We start from the raw sequence: 6,000 nt of genomic DNA, 5'->3' as shown, positions 1-6,000 counted from the left end.
GTTTTATATGTAGTGTATGTGCCTTTACCTGGCATTCAAACACTCTTTTGCACCTGGTAACCTCCATCACATGGTCTGATATGGGTGTGGCTTACAGTCTGGCTTTGTTCACATTGCACTAGTTGTCCTGCTAGGCGGTTGTGTGGAAGCCTGGCTGTGAGCTGGATTACATCACCTTCAGACCTTGTTCACACCATAGTTAGCGTAGTGGTAGGACCCTTTGCCATGCTGAGTGACCGTGACGTGGTGCATGATGGGCTCCGATATTTTCCTGACAGGAATATATTGGCGAAAGTCTCAGCTTTTAATATCTGCATTTATGACTAGCCAGTATATATCCGTTTGGTGCATTTTTTCTGTGATTTATATGTTCGCCATATGGCTAAAAACATGTTATGAGTGTAGTATAGACAAAAATTTTGCAACTTTTTGCATTTTTAAACCACTCACTCCATTCTTGAAATATGGGTGGGAAAGTGGATGTGGTTAGCTGTGTTAATGATTTTTCAATATCCCAATATCACTCCAGAGGGTGGAGTAGGAAAACTGCAATAGCTTTTCTAGACGAAAGGTTTAAGGATGAGACAAATTAATCAAACATGCGACATTTGATAAATGTGGCAAAAAAATACATGAGCACAGACTCATGCAAAATGGACTTGAAATATTCCCCTCATGATAGATTCCCCCCAGTATCCCCAATGGACCCCATTAAACCTTCTAGATAACGTAGTTGTTATTGCTTCATTATGGAAGAAAGCCATGATGCTAGCATGCAATGTTAGTAATTTAAGGTGGTACAAAGAAGTACGTAATTGCAGGAATTAATAAAAATATATAAGAAGAGGCTTAAACATCTGAACTTATGTGGACTATGAACTCATTTCACTCAACTTAAATTATGACTAGTGATGAGCGGCAGGGGCTATATTCGAATTCGCGATATTTCACAAATATTTTGCAGAATATTCGTCATATATGATATATTCGAGAATTCGAGATTATTTTACTGAATGCGAAAAATCAGCAATGTAAAAAACGCGTAATGCTAATTCGTAACGCGAAATACAGGCGTGGGTCACTTTGGCTACATTTTTCAAGCTACTAGAAGTTTCATGAGTTTCTCCTGAGACTGGAGAAAATGGTTGGCACGGCAAAACATTCCAATAGGTTTATATGCAGATAGAGTCAAGTGCTCCAATATATTCGCATATGCACTAATCAGCAGTGATTGGAATATTTTTTCGCACTACGTGCAACTTCACATTTAGCAGGTCTGACTACAGATTACTGATTGGTGCACTAAGTATTGTTGTGAACTTGACATTGCTTCCTTCTCATTGGCACACAAGCAAGAAGCAGAGAGGAATCATGTGTTCAGATGAAAAAAAAAAAGCCAATTATTCGATATAACGAATATATAGCACTATATTCTAAATATTCGCGAATTCTCGAAGTGGTGATATTCACTCAACACTAATTATGAGCAGTAAAAATGCTTTCTTTTGTCTCTCTTCGTTTCTTTCTACTTTTTGAAACCAAAAATAAGATCCATGAGCACATGTAACAAGAAAAATCAGTATGCTGCCTTGCACTAATAAAACGTTGTATTTTCCACATTTGTAGTATAGGTGGCAGTATAACACAATTTTATAATTGTTCTCTAAAACTTCTTATTGCAGTTATTTCACCTGTAAGCCACTGAAATCAATATTGATCAATACTGGTTACAATGTCAGCAAAGGAAGGGAGCTGAATTTATGTAATAACAGAAAGCTTAATGACTAGGCCTAAAGAGGCATTAAAGGGGTATTCCAGGATTTTGTTATTGATGGCCTATACTCAGGATAGGCCATCGATATCTGATTAGAGGCAAAGGGAGTCCAATACCCTGCACCCCCACTGATCAGCTGTTTCATTGTACAAACCGGATTCCAAAAAAGTTGGGACACTAAACAAATTGTGAATAAAAACTGAATGTCAATATTTTATTTGTAATAGAACGTAGATGACAGATCAAACGTTTAATCCGAGTAAATGTATCATTTTAAAGGAAAAATACGTTGATTCCAATTTTCACGGTGTCAACAAATCCCAAAAAAGTTGGGACAAGTAGCAATAAGAGGCTGGAAAAAGTAAATTTGAGCATAACGAAGAGCTGGAAGACCAATTAACACTAATTAGGTCAATTGGCAACATGATTGGGTATAAAAAGAGCTTCTCAGAGTGGCAGTGTCTCTCAGAAGCCAAGATGGGTAGAGGCTCACCAATTCCCACAATGTTGCGCAGAAAGATAGTGGAGCAATATCAGAAAGGTGTTACCCAGTGAAAAATTGCAAAGACTTTGCATCTATCATCATCAACTGTGCATAACATCATCCGAAGATTCAGAGAATCTGCAACAATCTCTGTGCGTAAGGGTCAAGGCCGTAAAACCATACTGGATGCCCGTGATCTCCGGGCCCTTAAACGACACTGCACCACAAACAGAAATGCTACTGTAAAGGAAATCACAGAATGGGCTCAGGAATACTTCCAGAAACCATTGTCAGTGAACACAATCCACTGTGCCATGCGCCGTTGCCAGCTGAAACTCTACAGTGCAAAGAAGAAGCCATTTCTTAGCAAGATACACAAGCTCAGGCGTTTTCACTGGGCCAGGGATCATTTAAAATGGAGTGTGGCAAAATGGAAGACTGTTCTGTGGTCAGACGAGTCACGATTCGAAGTTCTTTTTGGAAATCTGGGACGCCATGTCATCCGGACCAAAGAGGACAAGGACAACCCAAGTTGTTATCAACGCTCAGTTCAGAAGCCTGCATCTCTGATGGTATGGGGTTGCATGAGTGCGAGTGGCATGGGCAGCTTGCATGTCTGGAAAGGCACCATCAATGCAGAAAAATATATTCAGGTTCTAGAACAACATATGCTCCCATCCAGACGTCATCTCTTTCAGGGAAGACCCTGCATTTTTCAACAAGATAATGCCAGACCACATTCTGCATCAATCACAACACCATGGCTGCGTAGGAGAAGGATCCGGGTACTGAAATGGCCAGTCTGCAGTCCAGATCTTTCACCTATAGAGAACATTTGGCGCATCATAAAGAGGAAGGTGCAACAAAGAAGGCCCAAGACGATTGAACAGTTAGAGGCCTGTATTAGACAAAAATGGGAGAGCATTCCTATTTCTAAACTTGAGAAACTGGTCTCCTCGGTCCCCAGATGTCTGTTGAGTGTTGTAAGAAGGGGAGATGCCACACAGTGGTGACAATGGCCTTGTCCCAACTTTTTGGGGATTTGTTGACACCATGAAATTCTGATTCAACATATTTTTCCCTTAAAATGGTACATTTTCTCAGTTTAAACTTTTGTTCCGTGATTTATGTTCTATTCTGAATAAAATATTAGAAGTTGGCACTTCCACATCATTGCAATCAGTTTTTATTCACGATTTGTATAGTGTCCCAACTTTTTTGGAATCCGGTTTGTACCTCTGGCATCAGAAGTCAGAGCCAGTAATATACAACTCCATCCATTGTGTGGTGGACAAAGTTGGTCCCACTGACTGCAGAAAAACTGATCCCCAAACTGATCCCATAGTTTTCTAAGGAATTGTTCATGGCATACTGTGCATCAGTTTTCAAAACAGATGTATTCTAGCTAGGGACAGAAATATGTACCATGCAGCGTTTTCAGACTATGGAGGCATGACCGTGTACTAAAGTGAATATACACATACATCAGTTTGTGTCTAGCACTGGCATAAAACAAAAGGTCGGACACACCTGATATATACAGTATGCCCCCAGCCTAAAAAAAAGTAATAAGTCAATTGAAAGTAAAATAAATGTAAAAAATAAGACAATAAAATTAAATACATGACGCAAACATACTATAAAAAAAAAAGAACACACACACAAGGAGTTGTAATTAAATCAAAGTTTATGTCACGATAGGTAGGTAAGCGGGGAAATAACCAAACACAGGAAAACAAACAGAAAAAATGACTAGGCCCAAAAGCTAGGGAGAAAAGGGTCACCTCCTAGCGATCCCTAAAAAATTTCCCTAAACTGCTGTGCCCATGTGCATACCCTAATGGTGGATATGCACATGCCCTCGTGCCTAATCGTATAAACCCTGGGCAAACCCTAAGCTGTAGGGAAAATAGAAGAGGCAACCTGCTTCTTCAAACCCGGAGGAAGCAAGCGTCTCCCTAGAGGCCTAGATAAAAGACACAATGGGAAATAACAGAGAGGACTTTTTTATACCTATCTACTATTCTGGCAACAGATATGCTATCTCTCCAAGTGGCTCATTGACCATGCCACTTACTCCAAAGGTCTGCCTCTAAATGCTGTTATTGGACTTACATGGCTCTTCTATACAAAATAAAATTGTGACCTTTTTATTGGCAACAGCATGTTCCTTGGTCCCCATATATTGGAAACAGGTATTCCTACTTCCCATCTCTTGCTGGTTGAACAAGTGTGCCCATCTATACAGATTAGAGGAATTAGCCCACTGCGACACCAGAACTCACTCTAAATTTCTTAAAATTTAAGGCCCCTAGATCAGACTTTGGGACTTATCAAAGGCTTTGATTTATTATCAGGGACATTACTCCTCCTACAAGTTTCTCTTAGTTGAACAGCCTACCATTTACAGATTTTCATTGGCCTCCTGCTACTAACCAGCTCGTGTTAGACTCCAACCTCTCACACCCATCTCCTTCTTCTCTCATAGTCTGTCTCCCCCCTTGTATGTTGTTATACTGGAGAGAGACGAATATGAAGTTTCGTGCTTCCAGAATGTTCTCTGAGTGCTCTGGTTCTAGAAGTCTTTATATATACCGTTACACTACGTCATACAGAACCAACCATTTGTTAATCATATTTGCATATAACAACAATTAAGCCTATCATGCGTCTTGTTTCAGTACTTAGCATGCATATTAAATATGAATATAGTTATTAGATACACAACTCATGTTGCAGACCCTCGTGAATTCGACCGGCAGGCAAAAGGTGCACAATGAACTTTCCACTATTAACCAAAGTCTTCCCAAGCCACAAAGTCACAACAGTGGCCAGAGTCTAAGCAAATGAAACATTTCTCATGAAGAAATAGAAAAAAGCTGGTACTCTCATAGTCCCCCCTATTTTTTTGTTTTCTCAGGTACATATGCTTCTCCTTAGTCAGGCAGGGTACTTTTGCTCTCTAAGAGGTACTGGAACCTCCCAGGGCAAGGGGACTAATGCTACTCTCTTTACCCCATTCCTCAACCACTGACCTTCAGAGGACATATGTCACCTTTCAGGGTGTTCCAATTTCCTGCTTATTTTGTGGATGCACCTTAACTTTAGTTAACTTGTCTACACATTTTGGTACTCTACAGGGTGGGCCATTTATATGGATACACCTTAATAAAATGGGAATGGTTGGTGATATTAACTTCCTGTTTGTGGCACATTAGTATATGTGAGGGGGGAAACTTTTTAAGATGGGTGGTGACCATGGCGGCCAGTTTTTTCAATAGGAAGAGGGTCATGTGACACATCAAACTTATTGGGAATTTCACACGAAAAACAATGGTGTGCTTGGTTTTAACGTAACTTTATTCTTTCATGAGTTATTTACAAGTTTCTCTTTGTTTACAGCCATTGACATGTCGCCGAGGTTAACACGTGAGGAGCGGATAGAAATTGTGTTGATGTCTGGTGAACGCAGTAACCGGGTCATTGCAGCAGATTTCAATGCAAGACACCCTACGAGACCACCCATCTCCCATGCTACAGTTAGCAAACTGCTTGCTAAGTTTTGTGAAACTGGTTCAGTGTTGGATTTGCCAAAATGTGGATGCATGAAATCTGTCTCTAATGAAGAAACATCAGGGCTGTCCTAGCTTCATTCAGCAAGAGCCCACAGCGTAGCACTCGCCGCATGTCACTGGAGAGTGGCATTAGTCGAACATCCCTTCGCTACTCACAAATGGCACCC

Source organism: Bufo bufo, chromosome 2 (assembly GCF_905171765.1).
Source record: "Bufo bufo chromosome 2, aBufBuf1.1, whole genome shotgun sequence".
NCBI lineage: Eukaryota > Metazoa > Chordata > Amphibia > Anura > Bufonidae > Bufo > Bufo bufo.
Note: the sequence above shows the minus strand (reverse complement) of the source record.